Source organism: Dromiciops gliroides, chromosome 2, assembly GCF_019393635.1.
Source record: "Dromiciops gliroides isolate mDroGli1 chromosome 2, mDroGli1.pri, whole genome shotgun sequence".
Taxonomy (NCBI): Eukaryota; Metazoa; Chordata; class Mammalia; order Microbiotheria; family Microbiotheriidae; genus Dromiciops; species Dromiciops gliroides.
In genome coordinates this window covers 382,005,059-382,020,897 of record NC_057862.1, presented here as the reverse complement: position 1 = coordinate 382,020,897, position 15,839 = coordinate 382,005,059, and the positions used below count along the sequence as shown (strand labels likewise).

General features: G+C 38.0%; 1 pseudogene; it reads right to left on the bottom strand.

The window, feature by feature from the left end:
- Positions 1-285: 285 nt before the first annotated feature.
- On the bottom strand, positions 286-6,044 carry LOC122738933 (annotated as a pseudogene).
- Positions 6,045-15,839: the final 9,795 nt, after the last annotated feature.

Below are 15,839 nucleotides of genomic sequence, written 5' to 3'. Positions count from 1 at the left end.
CACAGTCATCGAAAATATATAGAAAAGTAACAGAAATATATAAAATTTAGAGACATTTGTTAATAGGTAAGTGACTAATGCATAAGTTTTTTTTTTGGGGGGGTACCCAAGGCTTTTATTAACGACTCGACCCTGCCAGGCCCGCCCCGCCCCCGCTCTCCCCACGCCGAGGAAGGAGCCATAGCTTCAGGGACAGGACTTCAAGGTTTTGTCGTGCTCAGTCATGGATGCTCCGGATCACTGGGGACGGACAGCTCCTCACGGCGCGTCTTGAGCGGGCTTCGCTCAGGCCCACTGCTTCTTAAGCTCCCCTACCACCTGCCCGAGCTCAGGGAACTTCAGTTTCCGAGGAGTACCCTTCTTGATTCCGCTCCAGAGCTCCGCTCGGCTGCCCGCTGTCGTCTGGCCGTTGCAGCATCACCTCGAAGCTGCTCGGGCGGGGCTTGAGAGGGTTCAGCAGCACGGGCAGTCCTGGGCAGCGCCTGGCCCACGGCCTCCGCGTGGCGCGCGTACACGCGTCAGCTTTGGCAGTGATCCATGACCACGCCGGCCTCTCCCGCCTCCGCTTCGCCACCCTGCACCAGCTTCTCCAGCTTCTCGGCTTCCCCGTCCGCCATCATGTCCGCCTTGACTTCCTCCCTGGAGGAACCATGGCATCGGGAGGCGCGTGAGTACCAAGCACGTGTAGATGGCGGAGCCGGGCTAATGCGTAAGTTTTTTAAGTATACAAAGACATTTCTCAAAAGAATTTGAAACAATTAACATGATATATTATTCCAAACTACTACTAATAAAAGAATTACAAATTTTAAAAATGCTCCAAGGTTTTATCTCACACTGAGAGCAAAGATGGTAAAAGATGGAAATAATTAGTGTTGGTGGAAATGAGGAAAAAGATAAACACACGTCATTGATGGAACTGAGACTTGGTCTAAATATTTTGAAAAGTAACTAGTAATTATGCTGAAAAGATTTATTAAAATGTTCATACCGTTTAATATAGAGATCCCACAGAACATACTACATACTCCAAGGTCAAAGACAGAAAGAGGCATATATTCTACATTTTTGGATACAAAGAACTGGAAATAAAGTAGATCCTTGATTAGTTGATAGATAAAGAGGTTGTGCCACATAAATGAAATAGATTTTTGCTGTATTTTTAAGAAAGTATAAATATGAAAAATTCAGGGAATTGTGGGACGATATCTGAACAGAAGTAAAATGAAGTCTGGAAGGAAATAAGGATTTCTTAAGCTCCTGGTATGTTCTAGGCACTGTGCTAAGCATTTTACAAATATTGTCTTATTTGTTCTTCACAACAACCCTGGGAGATAAGTACTATTGTTATCTCCATTTTATGCCCATGGTCATACAGCTAGTAAATATCTGAGGTCAGATTTTGTAAGGGCCAAATTCAATATGAGGAGAGTTAATTGGGCAGCTCATGGTAATATTGGGGTAAGGAAGGAGATCAACAGCTTCTTTCAAAAACGAAACAGGGGGCAGCTAGATGGTGCAGTGGATAGAGCACCGGCCCTGGAGTCAGGAGTACCTGAGTTCAAATTCGGCTTCAGACACTTAATACTTAACTAGTTATGTGACCCTGGGCAAGTCACTTAACCCCAATTGCCTCACTAAAAAATAAAGAAAGAAAGAAATAAAAACCCTAAAAAACGAAACAGGATTTATTAACAAGAAGAAATTTAAAACACAAGTAAGATTAGTAGAACTAGGGACAAGGGAAAAAAGGAATAGGGGAAGGAAAATAATAGGACCTGAAAACACAACAACCCGACTCAGCTGTTCCCAAGAGCAAAACGACTGCACCCTGTCTCTCTCCCTCCCACATACCAGAATGGTGAATCTCCTCTCTTCTTCCCAGCAACCCCCTCTCTCATAGGAAACAGGGCGGACACACACACACACACACACACACGCACAGAGACACACACACGCACACGCACACGCACACACAGCCTCAAGCTAATTGGCTGGCAGCCCTAATTGACAGAATTAACCGACAGTTGTAGAATGGCCAGCCTCCCAGCTCCCCTGCAGAAGATTCTTTACCATTTGAACTCAGGTCTTCATGAATCCAGGCCTAGAGTTGTAGCCACCTAGCTACTCCAAATAAACAGAACTAGAGAAAGAATTTACACAATGACCACAACAATTTAAACACAAAACAAAACAAAATTGAATGCTGCATCATTGTCCTGAGTAAGATTGGTTCGAGAGAACACTTGAGAAATGTACCTCTCCTCTTCTTTGTGGTAGGTAGGGGATGCTGTGGGTGTGGAATGTTCTATATGTTGAAAAAATGATTAATATATTGGTTGGCTTTGCAGAACTTTTTTTTCCACTCTAATTTTAAATATTTGTTCCAAGGGTTTACTCTCTGTGTAAGCTATCAGAGAGGGTTACATTGGAGATTTAAGATGATGTTAAAAGAAAATAATTAATAAAAATAAGAAAGGAAAAAGTAATAGGTCATGCTGGACTTCTTTTCTTTTCTTTTTGCTTTTTTTGATAGAGTTGCTGAACTGGTAGATCATAGGAATGCTATAAATAGTAAGTATACTATTTTATTCTCTTGGAAAATATCAATGGAAATTGGTTAAATGAGAGTATAATTCAATAGATTTATTTAATGTATCAACCCAAAGAGAATGAGTTAATATTCAATGTCACCTTGGATGCCCCAGACCCTGTGCTAGTTAACATTTTTATTAATCAGTTTGAGCAAGATATAGATAAAATGGTAATCAGATTTTTTGGTGATACAAAGATACCAAACACTTTGAATGACAGAATTGGGATCCCAAAAAAATCTTGATATCCTAGAATATGGTTTCTGGTAACCTGAGGTCCATGAAACTGGAGTACCTGTGTTTGTGTGTATATTATATACATATATGTATATATACACATACACATGTGTATGTGTGCATGCATGTGCATACATATATGAACATATATATGTACGTATATAAATGGATTTCAATATAATTGATTTTTTTGGTAATTTCATGCATTTAAAAGCATTATTCTGAAAAGAGATGCAAAGTTTACAAGTCTACCAAAGAAGTCTATGACACACAAAAAAAGTTAAACTCTATGACCTAGAGCATTGATCTAAATTTAAAAGATGAAATTCAGTAATGATAAATGGAAAGTCTGATTATAAGGTTCAGGAAAATCGACTAAAATGGGGAAGACATAGTGAACGATACTTTTGTCTGAAAAAGATTTAATTTTTTTGTGAATTTTAATCTTATTGTGAATTAGAAATGTGATGTAGAAGCCAAAAAGCTAATATGAATGATTTTGTTCACCACTGAGTAGCATGCAGTGGCTTCCAGGAATAATAATAGACTTTTTAAAAAATATTCTACTTTAGTGACAACCTAGAGTGTTTAGTTCAAGTATCACAGTTTAGGGAACACACTCAAAACACATTGTATATCCAGAAGGCAACCAGGATGATGAAGTCTTTACAAACATCATATATGGGATTCTGTTGAAAGAATAGGATCAGTTCAGCTTAGCCCAGAAAAGATTCAATGCAGTAATGAGAGCTACATTCAAATATTTGAAGGGACAAAACTGGCATAGCTTTTAGATTTGTTCTGTTGGGCCCCAGAGTAAAAAACCAGGAGTAATGTGTAGACTTTTTAAAGGGAGAAATTTAGGTTTGGTCAGGAAGATTCTGTAATGAATAGAAACATCCCAAAATGGAACAGGATGCTGTGGGGATGTTGCTTCCATATTACTAGAAGTCTTTAAGCAAATGTTCAATGATCATTTGTTATATGTTGTAGAGGGGATTCCCGTTCAGATAGGAGTTAGGCAAGATCTCCTTTGAAGTCCCTTCCAACTCTAGAATTCTATGCTTTGATTTTGTGAATTCATTTGGGCTGAGATGCATTTATTGTGGTTAATTACACTGAGGTAGCAAGATGGTATAGTAGAGAAAGCATAGGACTTGGGGTCAGGAAGGCCTGAATTCAAATCCTGGCTCAGGCACTTCTGTGCTGTGTTATCCTCAACAAGTCACTTAACCTCTCTCAGGCTCATATTCTTCATCTCTAAAATAGGGATAATAGTAGAACCTACTTCACCAGGTTGTTGTGAAGACATAATGAGATAAGAGATAAAATGCTTTATAAACCTTAAAGTGATATATAAATGCTAGGTAGTCACTTATTCTTGTCAGGCAGTTGGCAAATGTCCTCCAGTAAGCCACAAGACAATTGGTCCTACTTGTCAACATTTTAATAGCTTAAACTTAATAGCTCCTTTTGGCAAAGTGGACCTGGACACCTCCGTAATTATTAACAGAATCATGTATATATCTAGTGCCTTACAATTTTCAAGGCACGTTAACATTTGATATGGTAGCATTACCAAATAGAATAAGACTGAGAATATCATTGCAATTATTACTAGCTAGATGACACTGGCCAAGTCACTTCACCTTATTTTAATCCCTGTATAAAACAGCGAGAGTGATCTTTGTACAACTCATGTCTCACAGGTATTCTGAGGAAAATCTTTTGCAAACTCTAATTTTGTTCAGAAATGGAAGCTCTTATTATTATTGGTCTGTTGGTTTGCCCATGTGTTGCTACTAGAATCTTGCATGGAAATAAAATTTTGTTTCCAGGACTACAACTTAAAATATAGGAATTTTAATCTTCTGGTCAGGGATGTAATATACCTAACAAAAATGACTAAGAATATATTTCTTGGGAGTATTTTAAATCTAATCCAAATGGCTTTCAACGGAAATTGATGGGAGAGCAGGGAAAAAAATCTAAGAATATGCACCAATCTACATACTTTAGAGAATAGTTACAATGTTGGAAGAAGAATAACATTTGAAGCACTCTGAAGTTCAGTGTAGGCCAAATCCAAGAAAAGAGCCATTGTTAAACTTGGGTTTTGGGTGCTTATACACAAATTTACAAATAATAGGTAATAAAAAAGATGAATTGAGATTTGAATGCAAGAAAGCTATTTAGTGTCTTAAGGTAATGAGGATACCTAATGTGAAGACTGGTATCACTACACATGGTGAGATGATACCCACAGTGGAAATATGTTTCTAGAGTTATTGTTGTTTGTCCTTCATTATCAGACATCACAAAGGTAATGTCTGAACTTTTGAGTGAATTGGATTTAAGTGAGGGAGTACTGAGCAAAGTCTTCAACCTCATTCTCTCCTCCAGAGTTATCTGAGTCCAATGGCAAGACAAAAATCAAGATGACCAACAATGGCCCCTTATAGAATGATACAACTTATAAAAGAAAAGTAGGCTAGGTAAAAGGGAGAGAGGGTGGATTAGTATTTCATATTAAAAAGATATAGTCATGCGAAAACTTAGGGGATGAGAGAAGGAAAAATGAGTGAAGAGCATTTGGGTAAAGATTATTTGAAACAGAAATAGAAATAATATTTCCTTAGTGTACATTATAGACTATCTAGACCAAAGGAGGGAATGGGCATAGGTGTCAGGAAACAGATCACAACCCTGGCCCAGTAGCATGAGGTAGTAATGATGATGGAGACCTTTAATTGTCCATACATCTACTGGTACTATTTCATTATTCAAAGGACACCAGCTGATAATTTTTTTACTTTCTTTAATGATAACTTCATAATGATAACAATGGGAAATCTTATTCTGGATCTAATTCTCACTATTGAGGAAGAACTGATTGCTAGATTAGAAATTATGGGAATGGGGCAGCCAGGTGGCGCAGTGGATGGAGCACCAGGCCTGGAATCAGGAGTACCTGAGTTCAAATCTGGCCTCAGACACTTGACACTTACTAGCTGTGTGACCCTGGGCAAGTCACTTAACCCCAATTGCCTCACTAAAAAAAAAAAAAAAAGAAATTATGGGAACTATGGGAGAAGTGATCATTCCATCTTAGAAGTTGTGACAAAAGGGCAGGTATTGAGAATCTAATAAAAAATTAAGCCCAGTCTTTCCCTCCACTCCCTGCCGGCTTCACCTGAGTCCCGAGGACACCATGAGCAACCAGGTTGTTCAAGAAGAGTATAATCAGCCCTGTCCTCGGAAGCTAAGACCCAAGACCCAGGACCCAAGAAAAAGGCCATCTATGGTTCCTGGTCGTGGCTCGGCCTGTGGGTGCCCTCATAGAGATGAAAGGATTGAGGATTAGAGCAATGGAGATCCTTTTGGGAGCTCAGATTAAAATAGATCTATTCAATCAAAAGGAAAATGGTGAAAAGCCTGAAAAAGCAGAGGTCCTAGTTTTCAGGAATAATCATTGTAGAGTAAGAGCAAAAGAACTGGTTGAATGTATCATCAGATGGTATCCACCAGCCTCTCCTGATGCTGCAGATGAAGCACAGAAAGCAGTTGCCTGGGTGTGCATTCAGGAAAAGAAGTAATATGCAGCCCAGCTGGTTTTTGTTAATTTTATACAAATAAATTATTTTTCTGTTAAAAAATCTAATAAATACTTTTGATTTTTAGGGAACCTATCTCAAGAGATTCACAGAAAAGATTACCTGAACTAAAATTCTATGATGAGAAGTTGGCTCAGGAAGGAGCGAAATCTCTTAAGCATAGAATTCTAAAGACGCAAAAAGAAGGTATTCAACTGAGAAGCCATAGAGAGGAATTGTCTAAAAAGACAGCTAGAGGATCCTATCGAACTTGTCAATCAACTTATATTTTTAAAATATGTACAGAAGATATAAGTAAGATAACAAAGGATGAATGCCATAGTTTATTTTTTCTATATATGATCCATGAGCTTCAAAAATCCAAATGAACTGGGGCCAGCAAGGAAAACTTAGAACAACAAAAAGGGTCTTTTCCCCACAATATTAAGATTAGGCAATGTATTCATTGTTGATAGAGTCTCTGTATGGACCATAGGAGAATGACAGTTTTTGGTTGGCTTTATTTCCAGCAGGCATGAATCGGTCAGAGTGTGGATGTGACATCAGAGCCAGAAGGAGAGGAGAGAAAAAAGATAATTGAGTTGATGCACAAACCAGGACTGCGTCCCTTTAATTCCCCTAAACTGGGTGCCTTTACATTTCAGTGATGTACCTTTCCTCTCTCCTCTGTTCTGACTTCTTCATTACTGGTTTGATGTCAGATCAAAGCATATATGACCTAGGAACCCATGAAATAGCAGTTCCAGATCTTCCAGCATCCATGGAAACAGTAGTGACCTCAGTGGAGAAGCTCAGGGACCAGCCCAGTACTTCACTACTGGAGTGAGTGGGATCATCCCCAGATGGGTTTGTCTCCTGCTTCCCTAGAAAGTATTATGCATGAGTAATAGCTATTGCCACCTACTCTAACTATTCCCCAAATAAGGTAATATTTGTAAAGGATCAAATAATCTAAGATTTATAAAACATTTAGCACCGTGTCCTGGCACATAGTAGGTGCTAAGTATATATGCCTTTTTCTCTTCCCTCCCTTCAATTACTTACTTCGTTGGTGGGAGATGAGAGGATTTTTTACACTCAGCAGGTGACTTTCAATTTCTTTGTTTTCATGGGGCCTTGTAACTTAAAAAAACTGCAGTGTGATAGGATTAGATTCCTTCCTGAGCTCTTCAAAAAAGGCTTTTTGGTCTTGAGACAAGATCATCTTCTTGCTTGAGTCTTCACTTGTAGGCATTTTGACAAACTCATCTGAGTTTGAGTTTTGGTCTTCCCTTTCAGCATAGAAGCTGTCAATGGTAAGGCTACTTTTTTGTTTCTTACTCATATTGTAGCCTATCTTGTCGGTTCTGTAGTTCCAGAATCTGTTTAGAGGCTTGATTTAATGCTGTTTGTGAGGGAAACACAGGAAAGCTCAGGCAACTTCCTGGCTTCTCTCCTCCATTTTGGCTCCACCCCTGTCTTTTTAGATTCCTACTTGAAAGGGGGTTTTTCCACCTTTGAAAGTTAGAATTGGGTAGTGAGTGGAAGGTTAAAATCTATGATACATCTCTATTGAATTTGAATTTTACTGTTTCTTTTGACTTAAATTATTTAACCAAGACCATTTGAAACTGTGATTGATTCAAGTAATAAGCAAGACTTAGAAGGAATATGAAAAACTGATTGGCAGAGTCTAAAGCATGAGTGATGTATCATATTTACAGGTATTTATTTCTATGTAAATAGTCTGGGAAGTGATAATAAGGGGCTGAAAACAGGATCATTTATAGCCACCTATCCCTTGGTCATAGCTAGTAACAATAATATGCTATTATATGAAGAAAAGAGGAGAATTAAAGGAGAGGGCTACTGCTTAAAATAGAGATGATGATAAAAATTGGTACATAGTAAGTGATTAAATAAATGCTTAAAAATAATAATAAATGTTTAAAAACCAAAGGAAAATAGGAAGCACTCTTTAACTTTTATTTTATTTCTAGTTGATCTTTGGGCTGAAAAGATTCAACTCCTGGTAAAAGTCTGGAATATATTGTTTAAAAGGATTATTAGTGAATATATAGAAAAAAGTGAATACAAAATAAAAAGACACAACTTCAACAAACAGTTCATTTTAGATTGAAATTGAAAGAATGAAAGAATGAATAAAAATATGAATTAATTAATTAATGCTAAAGCTAAGTATTAGGTGTTTATTATGTACCAAAAACTTTGCTAAGCCTTGACGATATAAACAGAAATGTAAGGTAATACTCTCAAGCAGCTCACATTTAAACTATGATAAACAACAATGTTGGAGGTTCAGTTGTAGGGAAGATGGAAGGGCCTGGTAATCTTTAGGATTAATAGGTAGATATAAAGGAACTGGTAGGTCAGACTAGTTGGTGGCAGGCCAGTTGTTAAGGTTCAGTGGGCTAGCTGTTATAGGAGTGGGACTGTTGGATCATGGAAGGGATAGAATTCTGGCTTAGAGTCAGGAAGACCATCTCAAATCCTACCTCAGACTAGCTGTATGACCCTAGACAAGCTGCTTAACTACTTTTGCCTCAGTTTCCTCAGCTATAAAATAAGCTGAGACCTCTCAAAAGGAACCTCTGAGGACCCATGTAGCTCTAAATCTTTGAACCTGCAATTCCCAGGAAAATGATAATCTCTAGTGGATTTAAGGATGCCAATGAAGGACAAATAGTAAAGTCCCATGGTCCTCTGTTTTACTGGAAAGATTATATTTGGTCACTCCCTGCTCATGCATTCAACAGGGTAGGGGGAGTAGAACCAAAGAGGCCTGGTCCACCATCGCTGGAAAGAGAGGAATGGTCTAAGGGTTAGGGTGAAGTGGAGAGTCTGAGTTCTCTCCTATAGTGATAGTGAGGGAGCATCAACATCTAGCCATGAAAGGGGAAAGGGGTTGGGTGGGAGGACTGGCAAGGGCTGGAGTGGGTGTTTTCTACTGTGCCTATTCCTACTAGGTTAGTTGAATGGCATATGGCCCAGGAGGAGGAGGAGGATATCATCCTGTGGCACCTGCTTCATGTTGCTCTTGACAGATGGAATCTAAATTTATTTACATTTTTATAGTCTTATTATACTGGTAGATCAAAAGAATGATGTATATATCATACACAGATTTTAACAAAAAAAAATGGCTAGTAGAGATTTGATTTCTAACCTAAGTCAGGGGATATTAAGAAAGCACCAAGCTGCCTTGATGAATTCAGGTCACCAGGCCCATATGAGCTGCATACTTGGTTATTGAAAAAATGAGAGATTTGATTGCTGAGCCACAGTCAGTAATATTTAAAAGATCTTGGAAAACAGGAGAATTACCCATAGCACAGGGAAATGAAGTTTGAAAACCATAGCAAAGGAAACTTCACTCTCTTCTTAGCATCTAGAGAAGGAAGCCTTAATCACAAAGAATCAGAATGGCTTCATCAAAAACAAGTAATTGCTGACTAACCTAATTTCCTTTTTTGACAGGGTTGCCAGACTGCTAAAAGTCAGTGGAATGTTGTAGAAATAGCTTACCTAGATTTAAGCAAAGACTGTGATAAAGTTTCTCTTGCCACTGTGGTGGAAAAGACTAAAATGTGTGGTACATAGTAGTACAACAGTTTTAATTCTGAAGTAGTAGAATGGTTTGACAGAAAAGTAGTTGTTAATGTTTTCATGCCATTTTAGAAATAGGTCTCCAGAAGGGTACCCCAGGGATCTGTGCTTAGCCTCATGACATTCCACTTTTTTTTCAATGACAAGATCAAAAGCAAAGATATCAAATTTGTTGATAGAAAAAAAAAAAGCTGGGAGGGAGAGCTTTTTTATGTTGAGGACAATTATAATCCAAAAAGCACTTGATATTTTATAATGAGATAAGTGTGACACAGTCCTTCTGAAAAAGGTCTTTAAATTTTAGTAGATCGTAAGCTCAATATATATCAACAGTGAAATATGGTGTCTAAGAAAGCTAATGCAATCAGAGTCTCCATGAAGAGATGCTTAGTGCCCAGAATGGGGGAGGTAATTGTATTATACTCAGTCCTGGTCAGATGGCATCTGGAGAATTGCCTTGTGATCTGAGTGTCACAGTTTAAGAAGAATAAATAATCATATAGTATACAGAAAAGGGTGACCAGGATGCTGAAGGGACCCAAATACCTGTCATTTGAGAATCATCTGAAAGAACTAGGGATGCCCACGTGGGATTGAAGACACATAATAGCTGTTTTTGAGTTTATGAAAGAGTCCTTTAAATGAAAGTGTTATTAGCTTTCCTCTACTTAGTCCCAAAGGGCAGAACTAAGAATAACCAGTAAAAGTTTCAGAGGTAAATTTCAGCTTGATATAAGAGAAAACTTACTAATAAATAGTACTATACAAAGGGGCCATGGACTGATTTAGTAGGAAATGCATTTATTTCAGTCAAAGTCTTCAAGCAAAGGCTAGATGAAAGCTTGCTTGGGTATATTTCATACAGGATTTTTTTTCAGATGTAGGTTGGAATGGGCCTCTAAGCTTTCTTCACTTTCTGACATGATTAGTAAACCAAAGACGAAATTCATATTCACTTAGTCAAAATCTATTTCTTTTCTTGATGTGTCATGAGGTTGTTAAAAGAACATTTGGACATTGCCCATTGGAGTAATATAAACATTGACATCTGCTGATTTTCTTTGTTTGAAAGAAAAAGAAAATAAATCTCTTTTTGTTTTAATTAACTTTCCATTTTCTTGTCCATTCTTGGAGGATGGGTGGGCTGAAGGGAGAGAGTCCTAAAGCCTTGGAGTTGGACTAGTTCCTTCCACTCAGATCAGATATTTTTCTTACAAGATTCCCAACCAATGATTCTTAGAATTTAAAAATAGATGGGACCTTAGAGATCATATTGTCTCACTTCCTATTTTATAGAAGAGGAACTGAGGCCCACAGAAGTTATGAAACTCATCCTAAGTCACAGGTAGAATGGGAGTAAATATGTTGCAACAGAAAGAATACTGAACTTGGAGTAAAGGTATCTAAAATGAAATCTTGGATCAGCCACATATTTTATTTGTGTGTCCTTGGAAAAATCACTTAACTTCTCTGAACCTCAATGGATTCAAGTGTAAAGGAAAAATTCAATTAAATGGATTAATTTTCTTTCAGGGAAGCTAGGTAGCACAGTGGATAAAGTGGGAGGCCTGGAGTCAAGAGGACCTGCGTGCAAATATGGCCTCAGACACTTAGTATTTTTGTGATTCTGGGCAAGTCGCTTAACCCTATTTGCCTCAGGTCCTCATCTGTAAAATGAGTTGAAGAAGGAAATGGCAAACCACTGTAGTATCTCTGCCAAGAAAACCCCAAACAGGATCATGGAGAGTCATACATAACTGAAACAACTCAACAACAACTATAAAAATGTCCCTTCCAGTTCTAAATCTATGATTCTAGGTAGAAGAGACTGAATTTGAACGCTGGTCCTCTGTCTTTAAATTCATCATTCCTTCTATTAGAACCTTATTCAGTGCCTCAAGAATTGGCTCCTCTGTACAGTGAAGAGCTTATACTGAGCCATCTCCAACTTCCTAAAACACATGTTTTATTCTCCTTCAGCCTTTCCTTCTTAACCCCCATCTTTCTTCAATCTTTCTCCTCCAAGTCATCTCACCTTAGCAGTTACTCTCTCCAAGAACTGCCATTATTAAATCCATCTAGGAAGGCATGGAAAGAAGTCATTCTTACTGAGATGTTGGAGCCTTAAGGAGTGAGGCCCTTCTTTCAGTCCCTGTATTTTGAAGGAATTGCTTTATAAAAGGCTTTTGAAGGGATAGGCTAATACTGAAGCCAAAGTAATTAATGGTCAGTGATGAAATTTAAGTCATAAGCTAGCAAATCCTTTTGGGTCCTAGGCCTCACTCCCCCTCTTCCTGCAAGACATAATACACAAGTGTCTGCCTTCAAATTAGGTTGCCCCTTCTCCTGTGTATCCATGGTAGGACTTCCCAGAGGCCCTAGTTCTATTTACCTCACAGTTTGTTGATTCTGAAATGGCCAGTGGAAGCCCTCCACAGTCTTAGTTTGATAAGAATCCAATCATGGAAGGTGATTGAACTTCTCCTGTGTGCTTTCCTCTTGCGTTTCTACTTTTCAACTAGCTTGAATTGTTTAATCTTCAGTTAATTCAGAGACATACAAGCCAGACTCCTGATATATCAGGAGATCAAGATAAACGGCTAGAGTGTTTTTATGAGTAAAATCTCTCCAGATTTCAGTACATAAATCATTTGTTGTGAAATCGCTCATTGTCTTTAGGCTACGTTGTGGTGAAAAATTCAATCTATTTATGAACCAAAAGTCAGGGGATTAGGAACAGTTTGAAGGAAAGAGACTACAATAAAAAAATAAGATTTATCTCTTAATACTCTCCTAACACAATTTTTTTTCTACTTTTTCTTTGCTTACTTTTCAGTGTGGACTGTGAATTCAATTTCATACTCTGTCCACAGAGCCTGGCGAAAGAGGAACAAGAGTCACAACAACAAAACCAGTGCTTCTAGACTAAAGAGGGACTGTGCTTTGGCTTCCTATCAGCTCAGCAAAGTGTTATGTCCTGATTCCTTCCTCTGTGTATGCAACCTTGAGGGCCACATGAGTGAGGGAAGCTATATCTACCAAGGGAGCACACACTCATGAATATACAGATATTCCCTGAGCCTTTCTATGAGAAATCTAAGACTTCCACAGGCTGAAGATGAACACTCTACTTGTCATCTAAGGACCTGGGATTTGAGTCACATCTCTGTTTCATACTACCTGCATAGCTTCATGCAAGTTCTTCCTATTTGTTAACTTGTGTGTGAGTTTATATCTCTGGAACTCACCAGGAAAATAACAATTTGAGTGCCTGGCACCGTGCTAAGTGTTTCATAAATATTATCACATTTGATCCTGACAACAACTCTGTGGGGTAGATATTATTTTAATCACCATTTTATAGTTGAGGAAACTGAGAGAGACAGAGGTTAAATGACTAATAAGTGTCCAAAGCTGTATTTGAACTCAGGCATTCCTGACTCTAGGCCCAGAACTCTTTCAATTATGTCATCTAGCTTCTTCAACAGTAAAAATGAGTGTTTCAACTATATTATCTCTATATCCTAAGAACATTTTCTGAAAAGTTGTAGCCAATCAGTTTCCCTATATTCTTAAAAACATTTATTTTACAATTACTAAATACAGAGTTCTGGCCTATACAATACAAAAGATGCACAGTTTAGTTAAGACATACATCCTGTCCTTATATAGCTTATGGTTTAGTAGAAGGATAAGCCAGATAACTATAATGCATAATACTTTGTTAAAGGTATATTAAAGGAGTTCCCTACCTCCAAACTTCCCTGATAAAGTGATATATGAGGTACTGAGGGCCAGTATCAACAATAGAAATGAAGAAAGGCTGCATGGAAGGTATGACAATCAAACTGGGATTTTAAAGAGAGTAGGAAAGAAAAAGAGAAGTAGGAATTCATCAGGGAAATAAGATATTCTAGTAAGAATATTTTAGGCATAAAGAACAGGGTAAACAAAGGCAAGTGGAGACATGAGTTGAAAGTACTTGGGCAGGTTCTGGGGAAAGATAGTAGTCTAGTTTGCCTAAAGCATGATTCATAGGGGAATAATTAGGCCTAAGGTGGTAAAGATAGTCTGAAACCAATTTGTTGAGTACTGGTTCACAAAGGGTGTGCCACAAGCTTCCAAGAGGTGTTCCATAAATAGTATGGCACTTATACTAGCAATCACATGTGCACACAATAGTCATTCCACTCACAGTTATGACATTGAACCCTGAGCAAAAAACATTTTGAGAACCACTGCTGTAGAGAGCTCTGAATGTCAAGTGAAGAACTTGAACTTTATTTGAAAAGACATAGGGAGCCATTGAAGTTTTGTGAGCAGAGAAATAACATGGTTGCCGATGTGCAAAAGGCATTTTGTCAGAGATGTCAAAGAAGAATTGGAAAGGGTATCAAGTAATAGTGGAAATACCTGTCAGGAGGCTATTAAAATAATCCAGTAGAGTGCTAATGAGGGATTGTATTAGAATAGTGGGACTGAGGATAGAGAAATGGGAATGGATATGAAAAGTTAGACTAAAAAAACACAACCAGAGTATAGCCTTCAATTAAAGGCACCATATTTTAGGGAAGATGTTGACAAACTCCAGTGTGTCCCGAGGAAGGAGTGACTGTTCCATTTGAAGAATGAATATCAACACATTTGCAGGAAAAATAGGAGGAGACAAGAATGAGACAGGACAACAAATCTCCAAAGGTACTCTGTAGAGGGAAGAAAATAGCTCTATGTTACTAGTAGAACCAAAAAGGTGGAAGCAACAGAGAAATAGCTATCAACTCAATACAATGAAGAGTTTTCCAACAATTAACATATTGAAACAGAAAATTATATAAGTATTTAGATAGAGGTAAGACAGTGCTCTCTTGAGTTGTTTTAGAGACAAAACCTGAACTGGACAGGTGTGGGGTTCCACATAATGTCAAGCATACCTTCCAAAATTTTACTCAGTTATACTTCTAGTCTTTAAGATTTACCATAATTCACCCTGGAATACCATGTCTACCTCCAGAATGTGAGCTCCTTTTGGGGGGTCTCTATTTTAGAGATGGATCAAGTCTAGACAACCTTTATTCTAATTCTACATATGCTTCTGACTTCTTAACCTGACTTCTTCCTACCTTATCTCTCATTTCCAACTTGCATTTCAGTTCACTTTTGTGTGTTCTCTTCCTCCATTAGACCTTAAGTTCCCTGAGAACAAGGAATTCTTTCTTTTTGCTCATATTTGAATCCCCATTGCTTAGCACAGTGCCTGGCACATAGTAAGTGATTAATAAATGCTTATTGTGGGCAGCTAGGTAGTATAGTGGATAAAGCACCAGCCCTGGATTCAGGAGGATCTGAGTTCAAATCCAGAATCAGACACTTGACACTTACTAGCTGTGTGACCCTGATCAAGTCACTTAACTCTCATTGCTCTGCAAACAAACAAACAAAAAAACTAGCTATAATAAATGCTTATTGTTTTGCCGTGACTTAAAGGAGAAAATACAATCAAACACAGTAAGGTACTCGATGTATACTTGATAACTACTTGGTACAACTCTTGAAACTCATGTGGAGCAAAGATAAAGTGAACGTGGACTTGTTAACCAAAGCCTAAGACATTAGAACTGGGGTTCTACCTTCTTACTTCCCATTTCCCCTGAAATTGGAAGTCACTAATTTTAGGAACTAAAAGACATCTAATTTTATAAAGTGATGTGTAAACAAGTATAACTCTTTAACCTTTGAAGTGTTATAGGCTGAAAACATAAACAGATTCAAGAAGTCTTCAGAATTATTT